This window comes from Schistosoma mansoni, chromosome 3, assembly GCF_000237925.1.
Source record: "Schistosoma mansoni strain Puerto Rico chromosome 3, complete genome".
NCBI lineage: Eukaryota > Metazoa > Platyhelminthes > Trematoda > Strigeidida > Schistosomatidae > Schistosoma > Schistosoma mansoni.
Genome location: NC_031497.1, coordinates 23,319,248 through 23,333,309, shown reverse-complemented (window position 1 = coordinate 23,333,309; position 14,062 = coordinate 23,319,248). Strand labels below are relative to the sequence as shown.

At 34.1% G+C, this 14,062-nt stretch overlaps 1 non-coding gene across 1 annotated transcript; it reads left to right on the top strand.

The window, feature by feature from the left end:
- The first annotated feature begins 9,200 nt into the window (after positions 1–9,200).
- On the top strand, positions 9,201–9,267 carry Smp_tRNA_00216_Gln_TTG.1.1. The gene has a single exon. It is a non-coding gene (tRNA).
- The last annotated feature ends 4,795 nt before the right edge of the window (positions 9,268–14,062 follow it).

Here is a 14,062-nt window from a genome sequence, read left to right as displayed (position 1 = left end):
GCTACTAATACTAGATAATTCCAATATGAAATGAGCGCCTTAAGGTAAACGGCTCAAGGTGGCTGAAGCGAAGAAAACAATAATTTCAATTACAATCTAGCTTTTACCCTGTGCCCACAATTATAATAACAATTATGGTTGATCAACTTAAATATAAACTTGAAACCACAGAAGTGGTTGTAATCAGTTTAGCATAATAAAATAAAACTTCAACTGTTTAATTGTTGATACGCATACACGTTACTTTAATTACATGAAACCCCCAAGCCCCCAAATGCTCTGGTACGGCTGAGAGTGGGGAAAGTCAGCTCTCCCTCTCGAAATGCTCTCACATGACCACGCGTATAGAGCCTCCGCCAGGGAAGTCCTACTCACCGTCTTCTCGTGGTATTACTGTTGTTTACGAAATTGAGAGGACAAAAACCGAATGTCCGGCGATTTATCTGGGTTAGTGAACACAGAGGGTCCACCTAAGGGAGTTGGAAAACCCTGATTCCAAACCAATGGTGTACATGGGCTCCAGTATCCTGAAGGAACAAATGGCGTATGAATCAATCGTTGGTCACCGGCTACCATGGAAATACATCTCCTTACGATACTCCACTGCCTTGTGGATCGGATCTTTAGATCAAAGGCTCCGTGTATGGCCCCCTAAGAAAACCACCTGCTTCAGTTTGGGCACCTAAGCAGTATCACAGTTGTCACACAAATCAAATGAGATTTGTGTGGCGCATTTGTATCTGATGCTCCTTTGTACCAATATTTATGTGTTTAAATGAATTAATTAAATGAAACAATGGTGACTTTACACAGTAAACTAAAACAGATTCACTAATTAATGAACATACAAACTAACAATCAAGACTAGAGTATTTAACAAATATTAAATATATTTACTATTGTTTGGTTATATTATATCGAATATTGGTGTTAAAATATGTAATTAAATTTGTCTGAAACATGACTGTTTGGTATAAATTTATACATTTTACAGTGTATAAATTACTCTAAGATTTATTCATCATTTTCAGTATAGGGTTGCAGAGATTGTTGAGTTTTGTTTGAGATCATAAATCAATCAGCCTTAGATCACCAGTGGAAGTCTAGAAGCACTAGACGGTCATTTCATCTTAGTATGGGACTCCTCAGAATTGTCCATCCACGACCCCGCATACAGGATTCAAGCACAGAACCTTCGGTCTCATGAGTGAATGCTTAACCTCTAAACTACTGAGCTGGCGTCCAACAGTGTTGACCGATTAAGATTTAATAGTTTAAAATAAACTGCTAAATTTCAAAAGTATCTAGAACAACTGGGGAATCGTTGTCAAAACCAATTTTGATAAAACAGGAAATTGAAACATCATGAGATATTATATCGAATTATAGCATATAAATCAGTTAATCTTTTTAATAGTACTGTAGTGTGGTCTACTTATATCCATATAAGTAGTATATGGCAATGGTCAGACATAGAATGTATTTTTGTAGAAGACCGATAAGGAAAGAACAGGAACGAAGCGCAATTGGTAGGAAAAAGCAGGAACAAAAGAATTAGAGAAGATGAACTGATATTTATAGAAGGAACAGTGAAGCTGAGACAATTGGTTGTTATTTTGCAAATGAACTGCTTGCTTTAGTCTGTAATTTGTGTCTAAATACATTCGATTGTCCCCAATCCGTGTTTTGTTCACTACAGTATAACTTATGAACATTGGTACAAAATATCTTTATGATAATATATTCGTTAATATGTTATACTAAATTTTTGAAAACTGTTTTGTTAACTGGTGTTGTTCCATACTCAAATCTTGATAAGGGCACAACTTTTATAACTGAATTTTTATTCATTGTATTTTATGTATATCTTGAGTAATTGTTAGATGTTGAACAATTCTGTTATATCGAGTGCCTGTATGCATGCACTCTTAATATATGACGTGATGATCCCCGCTAATCACAGAGGAGTGAATTATCGATCAGGGACTAGGGATAACTCAAGAATGGTAAATCGTATAATAATAGTCTATAGGTCAAAATAAAGCTAATAATAAAAAGAACATGAATATGTATAGTTTAGTTAGTTAACAATTATAGAATATGAAATATACATATCAGATTGGTCCATAAATAGTTCTCAAAGTTACATTTCTGCACTGATTTAAGTTATTCATAAATAGTTTCTTTCTCTTTTAAGACCCTCCAGTTGTGACAATCAGCCTCAGTTTCTGATGTAACAGCTACACATTTACAATTAGTTAGTGTTAACTAATGGTGAGAGATGAGTATAACATATATATACGTCTTTTGTGTATTTCTCACCAGTCAAGGTTCTTGCTTGAAATTACAGGAAAACTTCAGATGCAATAGTATCTTGGTTTGAATCGAATATATCTTGTTAAGTAATTACTGAGTTGGACAAAACTTTCATCAATGTAAAGCGAAATAAACTGAGCATTTTAAGTTTGGAAGAAATTAAGAGAACTACCTCCAAAATCATTCCTAACTTTATTAATGATACATAGTACATCATTAAGAACCTCAGTACAACACCATTAGTTCGATAATTACAACCATACGAATGAATCTGTAAGAGTTTTGATAATTTAACTATAGAAACATCGTGACCTCAAAGTATTGGTGAGCATATATTTCTAAACAATACTGTCAAAATATGAAGCTTTGGTTCTAGAATCTGTTAGCTAAGCAACAATACGATAAATTTGTTCCACATTTGTTATGATTTTATAAAAAAAAATAGGACGCATCCAATTCGTTATGATTTTATGTTCGGCTTTTGTCACATGATTTATTCACCAATCGAAATACGACTTGTCTAATCTGAACACTGTTCCAATCAATGACGTTCAACTGGCGTTAACAGTCTAGCGTCCTTATTGTTCCCTTGTCCGCCTAGCCCTTTCAATTGAGTCCAGAACACCAATTACAGCTTCTGCAATACGAATCATTTATTTCAAGCATACTCTAATTATATATCAGACAGACAGACCACATCACACCATCAAATAGAAAATAATATTTGTACAAGATCAAGCCAAATGTGGCTGTGAACGTGGGAGACAATATTCAATAAACTGAATATAATTTAGGGACAGTAATTCGCATAATAATAATTCATAGTTCAAAATGAAGCTCATAATAAAATGAATATAGATATACACAATCTAATTACTCAATAGTTAAACAATAGGAATATATATAGAATAATAGTCCATTAATAGGTCCTGGGAGTTACCCAGACTTGAGTCTTCGCTAGGACATAACAACGTTGCTTCACCATTTGTATTATTTAGTAGAAAGATGTATGTAATGAAATACAACAAATTTTTTGCCTAACCAAAAGAAAACTTCATTGTGTTTCCAAACTTGACTTGAGAGATTTAGAGATGGTTGATAGGAATTACTATCGTCGTATCTGATGACATGCACCAATAAAGTATATATTTGACTTCAATAAAATTCATGAAAATTTCAAGATTTCAGAACTTATTTTTCACAGCTACAATTATCACTCATCTGAATAAGCCAGAGTTCACTTCCTTAGAGATTTATCTCAGTTTGTAAACAACCCATTAAATTTTTAAAACCATTATCGTTCAGTCATGATCTCAACTTATTGTCTAACCAGTAAATGGTGAGATTTATTTAAAGTATCTTGATGTAGAGCTATTTCTGCACGGAAGAAATCGAAGAAAGTCAACAGAAAAGCCTTGACCTAGGTTTCGTGTAATTTGGTGATCGTCAGCAAGATATAACCATCTTCTCCTAAGAATTGCTGCTCTCTGGTGGATTTGACCCTATATCACCTAGCTTCACAGTCAGAAATGTTACTACTGGGTTATATGGACAGCGAATAGCGTCTCTTAGGACTGAGATATATTTACAATTGATCAATCATATAGTAGTGATCAATATCATGTAATATTAACTCCTTGTTAGTGCTGATTGAATCCTGTCAATCAAATGACGATATGGTCACTAGTCTAAATGACTCATGGGTCCGAATCTCGCGAACCGAGGTCGTGGATGCGCACTGCTGAGGAGTTCCACAATAGGACGAAACGGCCGTCAAGCAGTGCTTCCAGGTTTTCCATGGTGGTCTAGCTTCAATTGACTCACGCTTTCAACTATGAAAATGATTTAATTAGTTTGACAAAATATTGAAACTACTAATATCATTTAACTAATAATTTTATTCATGTAAACAAACCTTAAATCTCAGTTGAGAAAAAAACACCTAATTCATTGTATGGACTAAATAAATATACGTTCTTAAGCTAAAAATTTTACATCTATATGAAATATAAAACACTTCTGTTATAACGTGTGAGTGCCAGTGCCCTGTTTGATATATGAATGCCCAATTAGAGAGGAGTGAATTTATTGATCGGAGCAATGATACATAAAATCGTACGAGCAGTCTTGAGTGCGTATCGGCCCTGCTTTCTGCCTAGCCCAGCCAGTTAAGTCCAGAACACCAATAACAGCCTCGACAATATGAATCATTATTCACAATTATACTGAGTTTATATACAAACCAAACAGACCACATCGTACCAAAAAATAGAAAATAACATTTGTACAATAATTGGCCAAATGTAGCTGTTAATAGGCGGAAAGTAATCGATAGACTGATGATAACTCAGGAATCGTATAATAATAGGTCAAAGATCAAAATAAAGCTAATGATACAACAATTATACAATAGGAAATGTACATATTACATTGGTCCATAACTAGTCCTCAGAGTTACCATTCATAATTCACCAGGGGATATAACACCTCCCCTTTTTGAGAAATCCGGAGTTGATATCCGGATTTTAAATTTCTCGAATCCATCCCCCCTCCCACGAAAGACTGTTGGATCCTCATATAGCCAAGTTACTATTAATGTGACATAAAAAAATACTATAAAAATCCCATATTTTCTGTACATGGAGTAAAGTGCTTCCCACAGATTTTGTGCCTTTCCTCTCGTCTTCAAGTCGCTGTATAGTTCTAGCTTGGGGGTTACGAAACTAGCTTAGGATCCGAATATAGCGTTCAATCAACAAGACGTATCACTTCTCAATTGATATACTGATAGTTAGTTACGCCTGTCACTCCCAATAGAGCATAGACCGCCAACCAGCATTCTCCAACCCACGATATATTGATAATGAAAAATGAAAATGAAGGTTATAAATTAGTATTTAACTATTTTATTAGGTTACCTATAACAGGAATCAGGTATCAAAAAACAATTTCATGATAAACTGATATACTTATCACCATATTGATTACCTTTAGTAATCTGTAAACTAGATATAAGGGGATAAAATATTTTGAGTGTAGTCACAGCGAGACTATAATTTGTGGACGTCCTATGAATAACACTAAAATGACCTTGAGAATATTGACTTATTAGAGTTAAATGAGGGTTATAAATTAGTATGAGGGTTTAGATTAAGATTTACAGCTGGATTTTAGGGTTAAGAATTAGAGTTAAGATTCTCCTTATGAAATGATATCAGCTTATAATTCCAAAATTAGAGACCTTTTTATCCTAAATCTGATTAGTGTGTCCATAGCCTGGGCTATAGATGTCTGAGTATAATCCAAATAGTTTAACTTGAAAAATAATAGAATCTATGTGTTGAGTTAAAACTTTAAATAAAGCGGATACGTTAAGTAGTTTTTAAATCCTTTCTGTTTTAACCTGTTCTAAGTTCCATCTAAAAGCGTCAGTGTGACAGGGAATTTTTATCTCATGTGTTGCCGCTGTACGTTTCTGTGATTATTCTAAGATGGAAAGTTTAAGTTTCATAGAAAACAATACAATGAAATTCTTCTATTGTAATTCAAACAATACATTTGTTAGCTGTCTGAAAACCACAAAACTTCCAGTAGTGATGTAGTGCAATGCTTCGCTAATCTTTCACCTCGATAACCGTTATAATACAAATCTTAACAGTGCATGAAATCAAAAGGCAAAGAGAAGCTGCAACTACAGTTTATTATCAAATAACGCAGGCCAGAAAGTTATAAGCACATGAACAAGTATCAGCGAGCAAAGCGAAAATAATGCACATTGTAGATAGCGGATAAGCCAACTCACTTTAATCAAGCGTTAACCATTATTTATAGTCAGATAAAAATAAATTACAGACATGTGATGAATAGGATAAGAGAGTGTACATACACATACAACATATAAAAAATAGGGTTAATAAGTGAATAACAAGCACCGTCAAAACGTAACTCCAGATGAATAGGTAAATTGGTTTGTCCAGAAGCTAGAATAAGATATGTGGGCTTAACATATCAACTGACACTACAGTAATCTTAGAGAAGAGTTTAAAGAACATACACTAATGACGTAAGAAATGAAATCAAATAACAGATTAGATACCTTCTCTAGATGATTTCCTAAACTTGAAAAACATTAAATCAAGCAATGTAGTGAAAAGCTCTGAAACTTTGTTTAATAATCAAGATAGGAAATAAAAAATAGTTGAGTGAATGTCTATATGAATGATGTATATTTTGTTATTATGTTCCTGAAAAGAAATAAACATTACATCAGCTTTCTATTTGAACTCCCCTTTTTGAGAAATCCGGAGTTGACATCCGGATTTTAAATTTCTCGAATTCATCCTCCCCCACGAAAGACTGTTGGATCCTCATATAGCCAAGTTACTATTAATGTGACATTATATAGAACATGTTTGTCATATTTAACAGAGAAACCATTAGAACTGACTGGATCATGAGGATCGACGACAATTGATTTGAGGTCACCAGCGTTTGATTCTTCTGAAACAGTTTGCTTGAATTTTTTTGGAACCTCATTGGCAGATAATGAATCATAATCAGTGTCTATGAAAGTCGTATTGGATTCTTGATTATCATTTAATGCATCCGATATTTTTCTCCCATTTTTATAAGAGATTTGAACCGGAACATATGAATCAGCAAAATAATCGGGATCTGGCAGAACAATTAGATAATCTTGATCATTAGATTCATTAGAAAAATTTTTTGCATCATGACTGGTTTGATTTGGCGCCACTGTATTCACCATACTGTTCGGTTTGTTCCCCGTTTCTTCGTGGGCGGGTACTGCAGCAATTTTATGGGAGCTTAATAAGATATTGTCTTTCTGTGAACTGGACGATTCATTGTTCGCACGTTCTGTTTCAGGGATAGTAGGATTTGAGCCACGTATAGCGCATGCCTCTGAAACAGACAATACTGGACTACTGGGCTGATCATATGTGACTGCTAATGTTTCGCTTAAATTACTGCTTTTCACGGATTCATAGAGGCTTTCCTCTGCATATTCATTTGTTCTGCAATCGATTTCCAGTTCTGTACGCAATTTTGAAATTAATGCGTCAACTTCCGTTGCACCCCCAAAGCATGGGTGATTCAGCAGCTTTGCATGTAACTTGTCAATGAATTCCAATTGACTCTTTCTAAAGCGCTGCTCTTATCGCTGGATTAGCAACTGAAATTGATCGGAAGTTAGAGCCATTTTTTTACCCCGTCGCCAGTTGTTAACGTATGAGTGCCCAATTTAATATATGAACGCCAATTTAGAGAGGAGTGAATTTATTGATCGGACGCAAATGATACTTGAAATCGTACGAGCAGTCTTGGGTGCTGTTCGGTCCTTCCTATCTGCCTAGCCCAGCCAGTTAAGTCCAGAACACAAATAACAGCCTCGACAATATGAATCATTATTTACAAACATACTGAGTTTTTATACAAACCAAAGTAATCAATAAACTGATTATAACTCAAGAATCGTATGATAATAAATCAAAGATCAAAATAAAGCTAATGATAAGAGAAATACGAATATGAATAGTTTAGTTACGTAACAATTGTACAATAGGAAATAGGCATAATACATTGGTCGATAAATAGTCCTCAGAGTTACCATTCATAATTCATCAGGAGATATAACAGACTGTATATTTGATTCGTTACATTTTTGATAAATGATTTTGATAGTTTAATTCATGAGTCGATTAAAGATAAACCACCTGGAAACATTGCATGGTCGTTTCATCCTAGTATGGGACTCCTCAGCAGAGCACATCTACGATTCCTCATACGAGATTCAAACCCAGAACTTTCAGTCTCGCATGCGAACGCCTAACCTCTAGGCCACTGAGCAGTTATCCAATTGTAATAATGTCTAACTTCAACTAATGCACGAAATTGTACGATCTTCCACTATTGTTTTCAGTGAGTACCTGCTTCTAAAACAGATACGGTTACTATAATATCTACGAAACCGTAGTCTGATGATAAATGACTTTATTATTATCAGAAGGGGTTTTGTGGGGATTTCAGTATTTTCATAGTTGAAATCATGAGTCAATTGAAGCTAGACCATCAGGGAAACCTGGAAGCACTGCTTGACGTCCGTTTCGTCCTATTGTGGGACTCCCCAGCAGTGCGCACCCACGACCTCGCCTCGCGATCGAGGTTCGAACTCAGGACCTATCAGTCTCGTGTCAGAGCACTTAACCAATAGACCACTGAGCCGGCATCCCATGGTGTTTATGTCTAACTCCAACCAATCGACGAATCATTCTCCATTCATTTTGCCTATTCACAGTGATATATAATTAACAATTCATGTAATAGAGATGAAAGAAAAAAGATTTTATGTACATCACATTCATTATAAATCTAAACATGTATATAGTCCGTTTAGAATGTCAATTATAAGAACAATTAACACCTTTCCACTTTATTCAATTTGTACATCATCTAGCAACAACCATTAAAAAAATAATCTCCAAGTTGACCTTAATTATGAAATTGATTTTCTTTTCTTTCGTATAATAAATTAAGGTTATAATAATAATAATAATAATAATAATAATGGAATTTATGAATTTGGTATCTATGCCTTAGAAACAAATTTAATAATAATAATAATAATAAATTCACTTAGTACTGTTTGTTTGAATCTTCCCATTGATGTTTAGGACTGCAAGTGGTCAGTCTCTTATTCGCATATGTGCATACTGTATGTATTGCCTCGATATGGCCTTAGTTTGCTTATAATGCCTATGAATTAAGGCTATATTGAGGCAATATGCACAGTATGCATAGATAGCCAATAAAATACTAATGAATTTAAACTTCACCCCATCACACAAGCAAGTGGTTATCAGGACTCAGTGGCTGAGTGGATAACGCGATAGCGTTTGAAGCGAAAGGTACTGGGTTCAAGTCCCAGAGTGAACATCAACTCATAGATGCAGGTACATCCAGCTGACAAGTCCCAAATAGGACGATAAATGTGTCCTGGATTCGACTGTTACCCACTATCTATCTTTGCTTATAATCTTTCCTTAAGTTTATCATTCATAATTTCATCAGCAAATCCTTACAGTTTTTAGAAAGTTAAGTGGATATATACTGCTGGAGAGTCTCATATTAGAATGTAATGATCATCCAATGCTTCTAGGTTTTTAATGGTGGTCTAACGTAGATTGACTCCTGAATTCAACTTGAAAAAACTTGGAATAAAAAGAAAGTACATGGCAAATAAAGGTTGTTTGTTATTTTTTAATAAGACAAAATTTCTCATTTACATATTTAGAAGCAAGAGGAAAAGAGCTATCAATTTTCTAATGTAACTCCACACTAATACGTATGTTGAATAATAATATTACAATCTTTGGTCAATTAATTGGTGATGTATCAGGTTATAATATTATAGATTGAGTAGTGGATCGTGGACGCGCACTGCTGACGAGTCCCACAATAGGATGAAACGGCCGTCAAGTCCTTCTAGGTTTTCCCTGGTGGTCTAGCTTCAATTGACTCATGATCTTAATTATAAAATTACTAAAATCTCCACGACACCCCCCCCCTCTGATAAAGATTGAAAAGTGTTTATGAAAAAACGATTGAGAATGATTGACATAGTACTTAAAAAGATAAGACAAATATAGTAATCAATATTCAATTAGTGATTAAAATGAAATGGAATTGATAAACTTCACCTTTAAAGTACTTTGTCAATCACTTTTAATTATTTTCATGAACACTTATGAATTTGAAATACTATTATCTGATACATCAACACTTGATTGATGTCGTTTTTAAACTGATATATATATATATGTCGAGTCATGATAAACACACACACGAACAAATACAGACGGAGACAACAAATGTAGCAGCAGCAACCTCTGCATTATTAGGCCTCAACATACACAAAGGAAAAAGCAAGATTCTCAAATACAACACGGAGAACACCAACCCAATCACACTTGATGGAGAAACTCTGGAAGAGGTGGAAGCATTCACGTACCTTGGAAGCATCGTTGATAAACAAGGAGGATCGGATGCAGATGTAAAGGTGAAGATTTTTTTCAAAGCAAGGGCAGCATTTCTACAATTGAAGAACATATGGAACTCAAAACAACTTACAACTAACTTCAAAGTGTGAATCTTCAATACCAAAGTGAAGGCAGTCCCAATGTAAGGAGCTGAAATCTGAAGAACTAGTACAAGTATTTCTAAACAGTTGTTTACGCAAAATACTCAACATTCAGTGGCCGGATACTATCATCAACAGCGTTTTATGGGAGAGGACAAACCAGCTTTTAGCTAAAGAGGAAATTAGGAAAAAACGTTGGAAGTGGATAGGATATACATTAAGGAAATCACCAATGTGCATTACAAGGCGATCCCTAACTTGGAATCCTGAAGGAAAGCGAAAAAGTGGAAGGTCAAGAAACACATTACGTTGGGAAATAGAAGCAGATATGAAAAGGATGAATGTTAACTGGAAAGAATTGTAAAGGATTGTCTAGGACAGGGTTGGATGGAGAATGCTGGTGAGCGGTCTATGCTCCTCGACTAGGGGTAACCGGCGTATGTAAGTAAATAAGTAAGTCATGATAAAAAAAATCAATTGATAACAAATAATTCCGATCCTTTTTCATTTTCTTTCCAAAGTTCTTGATGATTCTAGAAATTGTAATAAATAGCCCGTGACAATTATTCATAATTATAAAATGTGAAATAATCAAATAAATTTTAAATAAAATTGGCTACTCAAATTATGATTCCCCGATTGCTTTCGTACTTGTTCTCTTTTCTAACTGATTATCAATTTAGAAATCATTGATGGTTGTCTTCATGTGATAATATTTAAGATTTCGTCTAAAAATATAGAAACTTCTTCAAGTTTATTTTTTTAATAATAATAATATTTTGTTGTAACCTATTTCAAATTTTACCCTATTTTATGTCTATTTGATGACTTTCTGGAGAATCATGGCTATTTGATAAAACCACTTGACTTCCAAGCATTAAACTGAAAATAAGAACTTAACCCATTTCGTTTATTAGAAAAAGCAATGATTATTCAATAAAGTGTTTAATAAAATTGTTATATCGAGTGAAACACCAATTGTTATAACTTATAGTCTGCCTGAGTGCCCAATTAATAGATGATGTGACGATGCCACCAATTAGAATACAGTGAATTATCGACCGGACCAATGACACACGAAACCCGTACGTGCAGTCTAGAATACTTGTCGCTCCTGCTATCTGCCTAGCCCAACCAGTTAAGTCCAAAACATCAATAACAGCCTCTGCAATATGAATCATTATATTCCAAATATACTGGGTTTATATACCAAACAAGCTGACCACATTGTACCATAAAATAGAGAATAACATTTGTATAAGATTTAGCCAATTGTGACTGTGAATAGCGGGAACAGTAATCAATAGACAGGGGATAACTCAAGAATGGTAAATCGTATAATAATAATCTATGAGTCAAACTGAAGCTTATAATAAGGGGGACACGAATATGAATAGTTTGGTTACTTAACAATTATACAATAGGAAATATACATACCACTTTGGTGCATAAATAGTTCACAAAGTTACCATTCATTTTCTTTCAGATAGAACAAAAATAACATTTATCTTATTTTAAGCATTAAAATGAAAATGTCCTCATTAGGTTAAATTATTTTACATAATATAAATGTATTAAAATGTAAAGAAATGTAAATGTTTAGTTGTGTGGTACATCGTTAACAATAATACAACTGTTTGCATGTTGATGATTAAAAAAAAAACCAGAAAGTCATTTCACTGAGTGAGCTTTCAAGTGACTTATTGATAAATAAATAAGAAACTGGTTAGCGTTCTTTTAGCAAGTTTGTTTTCTACGGGATGGGGTCGCTAACCCCATGCCAAACCCTCCTCCTTTATCCGGGCTTGAAACCGGCAGTGGCTTCCGGAGGGGTTACAGGCGGAGTTAAATAAAAAAAATTGAGTTAACGATAATAAACTTGGAATATAATTTTCATTATAAATGATTAAGTTAAAAATAGGATTGATCATTTAATCAGTTAAATTTGCAAGTTAAAAAAAGAAACGAATAAATTAATTTACTGGAATGAAGTGGAATAGCCACTATCCATCTTTGCTTATAATGCTTGTGACTTCAGGCAATATCGAGGCAGTGCTCACAGGATGCACATATGCCAAAAAGAGACTGATCAATTGCAATCCTAAATAACAATGAGAAGATATGACTAAACAATACCAAGTGAATTTATATCATAGATAGATTGAAATGTGCTTATTCTATTAATTTCACTTAATGAAATCATGTTTATTTTGGTTGGACTGTAATGATTTTATTCGATTTCTGACTATTAAGTTTGTACACTCATTCTTATATGTATAACATCAATGATGGTAATATATTTGTTTTATTTAAAGAAAGTAATTAATACTTTCTAGATTACAGACGTTACTTCTGGTAACTTATTTACAATGGAAGTTGGTCGCGCAATTTCGTGGATTGGCTGAAGTTAGACATTAGCACCCCTGGATGCCAGCTCAGTGGTCTATCGGTTAAGTGCTCTGACGCGAGACTGGTAGGTCCTGGGTTCGAATCCCGCGAGGTGGTTTCGTCGATGCGCACTGCTGAGGAGTCACGCAATAGGACGAAACGGCCATCCAGTGCTTCCAGGTTTTCCCTGGTGATGTAGCTTCAATTGACTCAGGATCTTAAGTATATAAAATTACTAAAATCTCCACAAAACCCCTTTGTGATTATTTGATTTAATTTAAAGTTAATCTTTTTTCGAATATTCTTGATGTAAATGTCATGGATTTTGTTCCAGAATGGTGGATTTCTCCATGACAGTAATTAATGATGATATTCTTGAAATGATATTTCCAATACAAAGTTCATTATAAATTTGTTTTGTTATCCATTTATCATATTGAAAAAAGAAACCTAGATGGGACAATAGTTGTGCTGTTGTAGTGAATAGAACACGACTGGTTGGGGATAATCGAATGTATTTAAGCAAAAGTTACAGACTATCTCAGTAAATTCCGATAGCCATACAATGGACAGTTAATTTCCAAATTAACAACCAATTGTCTCAATCTTCACTGTTTCTACTCTAATACCATTGTTCGTGCATTTTCCTACCGATTGCGCCTCATTTCGGTTCTTTCCTCATCGGTCTTCTGCCAAAATACATTCTATGTCTGACCAACACCATATATTACTTATATGGATATAAGTAGACCACACCACACTGTTAGCGACATACTCTGATGAGTCAAAATCGCATTTAACAAAGTTAAAAGGTTATGGCAAACCGATAAAATGGAAGAACAAATAACACAAATCGAAATGTGTGTTATAAAAAATGAATATCCGAAGTGATTTATTGTGAAGTATTGAAAAATGTTTGCGGAAAGTTTTAAACAAACAACTATTAAGTAAAACTATGTCTTCGGTCACTTTTCATTCAAAGGGGAGGGGGGTATTAAGTAGAAATAATAAAAAAATAAAAGTAGAGCCAAAATTAAACTTCTCTGAAACCCAATCATTTTCAGTATATTACACTAGATATTCCATGAACCATTAAAAAAATGGATCATTATCCTCTTATGGTTATTTTCAAATTAATTTGTGAATTTACCTGTACTTGTGGAAGTAAAGTGTTCACAAATGAGGTCACTAAAGACTCAA